Source organism: Cyprinus carpio, chromosome B3, assembly GCF_018340385.1.
Source record: "Cyprinus carpio isolate SPL01 chromosome B3, ASM1834038v1, whole genome shotgun sequence".
NCBI classification, from domain to species: domain Eukaryota; kingdom Metazoa; phylum Chordata; class Actinopteri; order Cypriniformes; family Cyprinidae; genus Cyprinus; species Cyprinus carpio.
Window position 1 is genome coordinate 45,501,409 of NC_056599.1, and position 11,239 is coordinate 45,512,647.

Here is an 11,239-nt window from a genome sequence, read left to right on the forward strand (position 1 = left end):
ACATTCAACAATTTATGTAGACATCTGTACACTCACCTTTTGATAGTAGTAGACAGTAGATATTGGGTTTTGATGCACAAACCTGAAATTGTATTAACAGGTGAAGGGCTTGAACAAATCAGTTCAAACTTTGCTGATATTATATGAATAAATTTACCTTTTTATTGGTTTTGTGCTGCTTCAGGCATGATCTTTGAAGTGTAGCACATTGCAGAAATCTGAACACAACATTTGTTCTGCTCCACAAAAAAAAAACAATAATACATCATGGAACACTGCTCTGATAAAGTGTTTGCACAACTAAAACATTGTACAGATGTCTACGTTAGTTTGCACACTCACCTTTTGATAGTAGTGGACAGTAGATTTTGGGTTTTAATGCACAAACCTGAAAATGTATCAACAGGTGAAAGACTGCTTTAAATTCATGGAGTGGAGAATCATAATGGAGAAGGAAGTTTGAAGTGTAGCATATATTGGTTTTGTGCTGCTTCATAAAAACAATTCATGGAGTGGAGAATCATAATGGAGAAGGAAGTTTGAAGTGTAGCATATTGCAGAAATCTGAAAATACATTCATGGAACACTGCTTGATAAAGTGTTTGCACAACTAAAACATTGTACAGATGTCTACGTTAGTTGCACACTCACCTTTTGATAGTAGTGGACAGTAGATATTGAGTTTTGATGCACAAACCTGAAAATGTATTGCTATTAGGTGAAGCAGTGCTTGAAGAAATGTGTCAATTCAAGACTTGCGGACATCATGCAATGGAATTTACCTTTTTATTGGTTTTGTGCTGCTTCATAAAAACAGTTCATGGATCGGCGAATCATAATGGAGAAGGAAGTTTAAAGTGTAGCGTATTGCAGAAATCTGAAAATATATTAATGTAATATTAACTTCTCAATAATTAAACTGTTTCCACAACTAAAACATTTATGTAGACCTTTTGGGAGTAGTGATAATAATAATAATAATTAAGCTGGATAATAATAATAATAATAATAATTTAATTATGGAGATTTAAACAATTACAAAAAATAATCTAAAGCATCAATATGAATACAAATTAAATACTGATAGTGCTCACATCTGGATGAAGCTTACTAGCTCAAGAAAGAAGAGCAATTATGGGAGATATAGGATTGTGAATGATGATCACTTGTTTGAATTCGAGGCTGGATCGACCGGACTGACCATCTTGGAGTCTCGGGATAGTGCTCACATGGTATGGACACAAAAACAGAACAGACAATACAGTGATTGGATTCTCATTTCAGTGTGTTGCATAGATAAAATGGATTACCTTCAGATATTACTTCATTGATAACATGGAACATACAAACACAACCAACTTATTAACTTAACTAACATAACAAAATAATTACACATTTTAGATATAGATGTAGTCTTAGAACATACCGTCTCCAGTTGTACACTTGTTCTGCAGTTGTATGCCAGTTGGAAGCTCAGGATGAACATTGCATAGTAAGGGCACAGAAAAGAAAAGATAATGATGTTATACTGATGTCAGTACGTCACATGAATTATTACCTCAGTGAAATAAGGACTGCTTGGTGGTAACTGTAATACGTTTGCACAATTTCATCTGAAATATTTTCTGCATCTTTAACATAGACATGGTCTATCAGTGTACCTTTTTCAGTAGTAGGATGTTGCACATGTTGACTGTATCCATGTAGTTCCATTAATGTAGCAATTGTAGATGATGTCAAGATGTCCTCATTGAAGTCTCCCATAATCACTTTCTTTCCTGAATGTTTCTCCAGCTCATCAATAACATACAACATATTTTGTCGAAACAGGTTAAGTGGGTATGTATTAAGTCTGTACAGCAAAGCAGCATTCAAACTTATATGTGGAACTGCAAAGTATAGACATTCCAAGTTGCAAGGTTCTGGAATGACATTAAAATCAATGCTTTCACAACAGAATAGTCCAAATCCACCTCCTCTTTGTTGTTTCAAATCAGTGAAAAGTGGAGTACTGTTGTCATAATATTTAGCTCTTGGATTGTTCTTAAAAACAAATCCTGGAATCTGTACTTGGTCTTCAACTTTTAGCCAGGTTTCAGTTAAACAGATACAATCTGCATTCATTATCTGTCTGTGAACTTGAATATCTTGAACATGAGCTCGAAGACTTTTGTACATTATGAAGAGCAATTGTAAACACACCAGGCGTCTTTACAAAACTGTAATTTTCTAAAGCAAGTCGGGGCATGTTTTTCATAGCAGAGTCAATTTTCTCATTACAATATATGAAGAGTCTTTGAAGTTATTAATTATTAGTCCATCAAGGGTTCTCACACGACAACATATGCTTGTCCCGGAGAAAATACCTTGTCAAGTGAGACGACTGCTTTATCTACTGTGAGCCCTTGCACTTTATGAATGGTGCATGCCCATGCCAAATTTAGTGGAAAACTGACGTCTTATACCACCATTGTTTGTGACCTGATCTTCTTCCACTTCAATAACAGTAGAATTTGGGGAATATTTCTGTCGTTGCTTTGATTTCTGAACTTTACCAACATTTGGATTATCAAATTCAACATGAATAGCTGATGGGAAGTCGTCGTCATCATCATCATCATCATCATTGGGTCTTTGTTTTCTGCTTATGTGGACAACTGTGCCAAAGGCTCCATTGACAAGTCCATCAGAAACATCAACATTTTTCTTTAGCATTACTCTGGCTCCAACACCCAAGGAAACACACATTTGTCCAAACAGGAGTTGAAAACTTTTGCATGAAATCCAACTTTTGGTTCCATTCTTCCAGTTTCTGGATTTCTAGCAAAGTCTCTAGCGTGAATAGTGATTGCCTCAGGACAACATTCATTAAGTTTCTGAATATTGTACTCATCAACCTGAGCATTAGTAGGAAATATATGAATAGCATCGCATTCTTCACCCGTTTCACGTTGCTTCAACATGTTGATGTCATTTGGGCTTAGAGTTTCCTTCTTTTTATGAACTCTCAGACGATTTAACACTTCAGCAAAAGATGCATCTTGTTGCCTGACAACTTGTGTTAGTTCAGCAATTTCAAAGTTGTTATCCCAAAGATTCACTTCTTTTGGATCAACATACAGGGGAATTCCCTTGACAGGCGGTAGCTGGTAAAAATCACCAACACAGACCAAACTGACTCTTCCAAAAATGGAGTAGTCACCAGTTTGCTTAATTTGTCTCAATCTCCCATGAAAATAAGACAAAAGGTGATGGTCAACCATAGACACCTCATCAATAATAAGAATCTGCAAACCTCCAAGTTTTGCACGCAGTGAATTGATCTTGTCATCACTTAGCGGCTGATATGGCAGTTTGACATTCGCACCTATGGAAAAGGTATTATGGATTGTAGAAGCACCAATTTGAAAACTTGCCACTCCAGTTGACGCAGTTAAAATCACACTTCTATCATCAGGGTTTTCAGACAGCTGAGATAAAAGTCTGGAAGATTCAAAGTAGATTGCCTTCATTAAATGACTTTTCCCTGTGCCTGCTCCACCAGTGACAAACAAGTGAAATGGTTCAGGGTTTTCTCCAAGAAGTTTCTCTAAACACCATTTCCACACTTTGTAAAAGATTGCAGACTGTTGTGCATTTAATGATCACAGTAAACATAATGCCTCTTCTCTAGACATTCCAGCATGGTTGGTTTCAATACTGTATGGAGTTCGAGGGTTCACTACAAGATCTGGAATAGAACACTCAGAACCATCTTCATCAGAAATTGTATTAGTCTTCCTTAGTTCTATGCATTCATGACGTTCCTTTTCTGTTTCAGGACACAATCAACCCCAAAAACAACACAAATCAACAAAAACCTCCAAACTCAATCTTTTGTCACTTTCCTTTTCGAACAGTGCTCAATTAGCATCGAAAATACATTTTACTTTTGTCACATCGCTTCCACATTTCACAGCACCATTGTTGTAGAATTCCTCTTAAGTGGTAAAACTCTCAGGCTTGAGCTGACAGTCTTCGTAATGTGGCAAGAAATGTTGCAACAATGAATGAAAGTACTTTTCAGAATCTTTTTTTGGAGAAAATCTTGGTTATCTGACAACAGCAGGTTCAGTTTGAGTTCTCTTCATCATATAACCACAGTTGTTAAGCTTATTGACCTTGTCTTTTGAGGCTTTTTTTTTTTTTTTTTTTTTTTTGTGGTTAAGAAACCTCAGATTTTGACAAAATCCTGTTTTCAGAGCAAAAACTTGCAAGACATTGAATCTCAAACTCCTGTGTGTTTGGCCTATTCTTGTATCCATCAACCAGACTTTTCATCCAAAAGCTAGTTTCGTCACCAGACTGACCATCTTTGTTTTGGATAACACAAAGAGGCAAACTCATCTTTACAGGATTCAATCAAATTGGAATAAACTGGACTTTATGAGAACATTCCTTTAAATGCATACCTGTCAGTCGATACACTGCCTCTTGAGCAGAAATTTCTCTGTTGTGAAGATATACACTCCCAAGAATTTTTAGTGATGATCTTGCATCAAGATTTCCATTCATTTTGTGCATGTTGCAGCAACAGTCCTATTAATTGTTCTGCTTTTGTGATGTAACTAATAATGTAAACCACTACCAAGTAAGCATCTGTGACATACTGGATATCCATGTTGACTTGCCAGGCACGCAGTAAATGTTTATTATACTGGTTCACCCAGACGTCTTTAGAATTTCTTTTTAGGACAATGGCTTTCATATCAGATTCTGTTCATGCCCATTTGACTTTTTCTAAAATTGTATTTGCAGCATCTTTTCCATCAATGCTTTTCAAATGGTCTCGACTACCACCTCTTGTAATAAAGGTACGGCTAGATGGGGGTCATTGAAAATTAAATCTGCAAACCACCTTTTTCTTACAACACGTCTTTGAATGTCTGACATTGTGCTTCTGAACGCCGTTGACAGTCACAAACAGTTCAGTTTCATCCTCTCTTGGGGTCTCACAAGCGATGTAATGATCAATGAAACTGGCAGTCAAAGCATCTTTGTCTTCATTTAACTTTGTCACATTTTCAACCCAAAACAGACGATGAACATGAGGAGATCCATGCTGTTGAAACTCTACACGATAAAAGTAATCCATTATCTTCCCGATCGTTTGAGCAGAAGGCATGATTACATCTCTCAGAAAACAATGCCATCTATAATCAAATGGCTGATCCTTTGCATAAAGCAATTGAAACATTAGATACAACTTGATCAACCTCTGACAAATACGGTGCATAGAAAATTAAGTCTGTGCTTCGTGCAAAACGTCCATCTGCACTGAGGATTCTTGCGTTTAAGTATCTTGACAATGTCATTTTTACCTCTCTCTTATCATGAAACGTTGGCCCACCAGCTGGATAGAGAACAGGGAAACATTTTGCTTCATTGGACTATCAGATAACAAACTAACATGACTGGATACCTTCAGCTGGTGCCAGATTTAATACGTCCTGGAAATGCTGATCAATTACTTCTGAACCGATGTCCACAGGTTGCAGTGATGGATCTGACAAAAGACCAAAGACATTTCAGTTGATTTGGAATGTCCACCAAATGCATGTTGTTGGCAACACTCTCTTCGGGTAGTTTCCCATTAAGGATTTTTCAATGACATGTTAGGCAAATCCAAAATTTGCACCCTTGGGAATTACCAGAAGAATGTTCACACTGTTCATGACAAACATGTACATACCCCATTGTGATGAATCTTCTCCACAAAGCAGCAATTTGTTCTCCTTTGTTTTCATAGCATTTTGTTCTGCATTCATTAACTTGCCTACTGAAAAGTAAACTGTGACACACACAGCACATAAACCCTGTGTAACATCCATGTCATTCAGTTGTTTCTTCTTTCTTGCATACTCACCACAGCCTCTTTGTAATTCACTGAAACAAAAGTTTTCATCTTTATGATATTACATCTTATAATACTCACACATTCTTACTTTAAAGGATGGGTTTTGAAATTTTCTTTGCTTCGAATATTCACAAACTTTGTCTTTAAAGTCCAGGGCCCGGTTCCCCAAAACGTTCTTATTGCTAAGTAGTTCTTAACCTATTCCTTAACCTCTCTCTTAATGTTATGGCACGATTCCCGACACGTTCGTACGCTAAGTATATCTTCTGTAAGTCACACTTTCGTAAGGTTGGTCTGGACCATTCGTAAGCTCTCTCTTAGCGTTGTTTTGAGCTCGAGACGCTAGTTGCCGCCACTGTCCAGCAGTCTTTAGAAATCAGCGCAGCGCAGTGCAAGTCCAACTATGGTATGTTGACAATGTTGTTTAAAATTGGCAATCACTTTTGATAATTAAAATCTGGCAAACAATTTGGCTCTAAATGGCTAAGATCTATAAATGGGTAAGCATGGTGGTGTCCAGTAAGTGACCAACTATGGCAGCGATCCGACGTGTCCTTGTATTGAATCAAAGACAGCGCCGGCCGCGGAGCCATGTCAATTTTTTTATTCGGCAAAACTTAAGCCCTTTTGACATTTTGCCTGACGTGGCTATATTAAAAAAAAAAATGCCTCCCAAGACAACTCATCATGGAGCTGCTGGACCTTCTCAGACCTGGGCTTGCCAGGCTAACGCGGCGGAATTTTGCTTTAAGCCCTGAAGTCCAGCTGCTTGCAGCACTAAGGTTTCTTGCTACAGGGAGCTTCATCGAGGTCGTGGGATAGGGCTACGGCCTAAGCAAGACCTCGGTGTGGAGGTGCGTCCACACTGTCACCAACGCCCTTCTGCGCCATGCCGGGGATTACATCCGGGGAATACTGATTGTAAAATACCTTACCATTAATATAAAAGTGTATTACATAATTTTTAGAAGTTGTTAAACCCATGTTAAGAAGCGGCACAAGTGGCACAACGGAATAAGGAGGGTGGATGATTAGCGAGGGATACCCGGTTCGTCTACCCGTCACAACATATCGTGTGAACATATTACTGACTATTTGATAATTTAATTAATAGTCTATATTTTACGGATAACTTAAACTATGTTAAAATAAATGTTACTGGAATAATTTGAGGAATGCTTCGTTTGCACAGAACGTGTTGTCCTTCTTAACGCCGTAATGCACCTTCGCGTGTAGAGGAAAAACGATTCCTGAGCAATAAATGCCAGCTAATTCAGCACCTTCACTTGGGACAGCGCCTTTGTAACGTCGGACGTAAGAGGCAGCTTGTTAAGAAGCTTCCTAAGGGACACTTCGTGGAACACACTTAGGAACATAAACAACTTTGGTAAGATATATCTTTCGAGTCTTCTTAGCGCGCTAAGAGTGAGTGTTATCGGGGAACCGGGCCCAGATTTTGAAGGCATTTATTCTTAGAATACTTATACACGCTTGCTCAAAAGCCCATATCACTCTTGTATTTCACTTGAAAACACTGACAAACATGTCTCTAAAACAAAACAACACTAAATTCCTATTCTTTGAACTTCCTAACCTTTTATATCCCTGTAATCAGCATTATTACAGTACTTTGTTTTCAATTGCTTTAGTTTGTTCTGTCTGTACTCACGGTCATTGCAGTATCTCTCCCACTGCCTTTTGGTTGGAGGACATTGTGAAGCATCGCTTACCTTTCTTTTATGCAGACATGGCTTTCTGACCTCATTTGACACTGCATTTCCACATGCTCCTGCACAAACACCATTCCGATCTCTATGCTTAACGGACGTAACAACTTCATAATGATTACAGTTACAGTGTTTCAAATAAATTGCAGTAAACACCTCTCCAGTAGGTTTGTGTGCATTCCATCGACCATCATTAAAAGTCATTATGGTAGTTTTAAAAAGATTGGCCGAAACAAATGTCAATTTCTGTCACCCATGTGCCAAAATAAAAGATTCTAGATCATGTCAAATAATCCTCTATTGAAGAATACTCACGTACCTCTCAGACAAAGTATTTATTTTCAGATGTTTGACAACTGCACAGGGAATCTTCAAGTGCTTGTCCTCGCTTCCACATATCACATGTGCCAACGATCTGAAAAAGCAGTTACCATCTGATTTAATCGTCTTTGTCTGACACGGACCTGCAATGGGACCGAAGTTTGTGACATTATGATCAGTGTTATCATTCGTCAGAAGTATGAGCTCACATAAAGCTTGCTGATCATTATGATTTAAAAGAGAGAAAAAAAAAATGTCTGGAATGGAAACATCAGTGATGATTATGTCATCCGTTACAACAGTTTCAGCATGTGATTTTGTAACCTCTTTGTTTGAGAGTTCATTCTGCTTTCTTTTTCTCCCCTTTTACCTTTACTTGGCAACGCATTACAGGATGTCTGCATTGGAAGGTTAGTGCTTCTCGTGTCTGCAACTTCATCCACAGGTACTCTATAATCAGATGTCCTTACCTCAGTCTTCACAGATTCACATACCTACGTTTTATGACATTAATGTAAAGGGTTTTACCAGGAGAGCATGGAAAACTGCTGCCACCTGCTTCTTCCAACAGATCAGAAACTTCTGCATAAAGTTCTGCATCTGCATAAACCAAAACTCCACTTATCTCAAATGGTGGCTCAGGTTCCCCAAATAACTGTGCCATGTCATTAATATAGTTGTACAAAGACTCTATGGTACTGTGATAAGCAACACAACTCCGTTTTGATAGCATGAGAGTCAACAACTGCATACCATGACCCCTGCTTAATAACTACAGATGTGTTGGCACAAATAATTAAAAGGAAAGCATCAACACTCAGTAGAGCTTGCTGAAGTGCTGCACCAAGTGGCATAGCCACACTACTTATGGCTTCATCGTACTCATTGACATTAACAAAACCAGTGAGAGACTCTGTGTACTCAATGGAAAATGCAGTATTACCCAGCACATGTCTCCTTGGTAGTTCATGGACCGCAATGTAATTCCTACCCTTGACTTCCCGGTCACTTATGTTACCCTGTCTTCTTAAAGATGCATAAAGGTGTGTTCCTGAAACCAGGACCCTGTCGAGATCTTGTGAAGTCCATGTCAGCACGTTCTTCATCTTTTCAACACTGCTATCAAACTAATAACTCCACACTGTCTGTTGTGTGAATCTCCAAAGTGGGAATGAGCTTGCTGAAAAGAATCTTTCAGCACTGGTTTCTGTGGAAATTCAGAACATGCAGTTAAAACAAAGCATTGTCGTCAAGTTTCATAGAAATTAGGTTTTTTGGGTTTTGTCTTATTTGTTTCAGGTTTGTCTCATGCGTCTAGTTTGTCTCAATTGTTTCTATCGTCTTAAATGTTTCATAGTTTTTCAAAAGATGTAACGCGTGTCCTCTTTCAAGAGGGAACGATGTCCCCTGGGCAATTTGTTTAAGGGGAAGCAGCGGAACCCCTGCCATTTTTTCAAGAGGAAGCGGCCGAACCTCTGCCAAAAGAACCTGCATATCCTCCACCAGAGGGAGTGATGTCCCCTGGATTTGAGGGTGCGATGTTCTTTGGTAAAGCGGAAGCGATGTCCCCTGTGCCTTTTTTTTTCCAGAGGAGGCGACCAAACCTCTGCCAGTTTATTAAGAGGAAGCAGCCAAACCTCTGCTTGACTTGTTTTAAGGGGAAGCGGTGCGGCCTCTGCTTGACTTGTTTTAAGGGGAAGCGGTGCGGCCTCTGTACTTGCTCATCTCTGTGCATATAGCCTTTTGGCTAAGGTGGACCTCTTATTAGGGTTGCGGCATCTGTGAACACTGAAACAGAATTACCACATATACTTATGAAATAGCAGTTTTCAGTTCTTAAACCACTTAAAACATCAAAACCTGATAACACTGTACCTATTCAAACAGTACAAATGATTATCATACTTCACATGAAAATGTGTTGTACTTACATCAACAGAACTTATGAAATTGTCTAGACTCAATAATAAACTATTAAACTATCAAAAAAAACAAACACACAAAATAAATACAAAATAAACAAAAAAATAAACAAACATAAAACATGTCTTTACCAGCAATTCTTTAACTATTATAAACTCAAAACATAAAAAAAAATAAAAACTTAAATACATTTTTAATAAAGTTACAAAAACATTTACTTCAGCAATATGTTCTAAATGCATTTTAATAAAGTTAGAAAAGTTTGACTTACCTCAACTCTGTCTTTTCCCAGTGTACCAGCACATGCAAAAAAGAAGAGCATGATATGTTACGCATTTTAAGAACTTAATTTCATACATTTAAAAAGTATATTCAAATTATTTTTACATATACAAGAATTATAAATGTTACCTCAACTCACACTCTTATCAATTCACCAGCACACATAAAAAGAAGAAAGTATTGTTTAGCATATATTCAATATTCAATTTACACATTTCACTTGCGCAAAAAAAAACTTTTCACAGCTAAATATAAACTCTTTAATAAAATTTTATCAACTGAGACAATTTTCAAGAAAATATAGTGTACAGTACTAAGAGTAAATTACTTTGTTTAAATAAATTTGCAAACGATCTGAATCATCAAAATCTTTAAATTCACCAAAAACACACAAACACAAAACATCCCCCCCCAAAAAAATCACAAAAATCCCTAACATTTAACATTAAATTACCTTAAAATAAGCTCCAGAATTGCATTACAGATCAAACAATAGACTAGCATAATAAGAAAACTGTCTAATTAAAGTAATGAGAAAACACTTCAAAGGAGTTGCCATTTTGACCACATGGTCATTACAAACAACAAACAAAATGAACATATTCTTAAATATTTCAGCAAAATATCCACAATCAAAACTAAGAAGAAATAATCAATACACAAACACTTTTTAAACAAACATACCTGCTGTATGAAAACAGATGAACCGAGCAGCACATGCTCTCTCCATAATATACTGCAAATTAACACCAGGTGCAGCTTGATTAATTGGTTAGCATGTGCTCTAATGCTTTTGTGAACATTCTCACACCTTAACCTCTCCTCTGCAGCCTGTTGCACATGCTTTGAATGAGTGGCACACTCTGCTAAGCCACTGTTCTGACCTTCTGATGTTGTAGGTTCGATTCCTGGGTGGTTAATGTTTGTTCTGTTACGGATGTTGGATTTTCACTGTGTGTTTGTATTGAATCAAAACTTTGTTTGTGTTCATTCTCATTCTCATCATTCCCATTTTGAACTTTTGACCTCATTCTCACACCTTAACCTCTCTCCTGCATCATGCTCCCTGTGTATTGACTCAGTGGTGCAC

At 37.6% G+C, this 11,239-nt stretch overlaps 1 long non-coding RNA gene across 1 annotated transcript; it reads right to left on the reverse strand.

The window, feature by feature from the left end:
• Positions 1 to 475: 475 nt before the first annotated feature.
• Positions 476 to 897, reverse strand: LOC109071580. Its single transcript, XR_006154400.1, has 3 exons — positions 783 to 897; positions 652 to 697; positions 476 to 564 (listed from the first exon to the last, which is right to left on the reverse strand). It is a non-coding gene; the product is annotated as an uncharacterized LOC109071580 (long non-coding RNA).
• Positions 898 to 11,239: the final 10,342 nt, after the last annotated feature.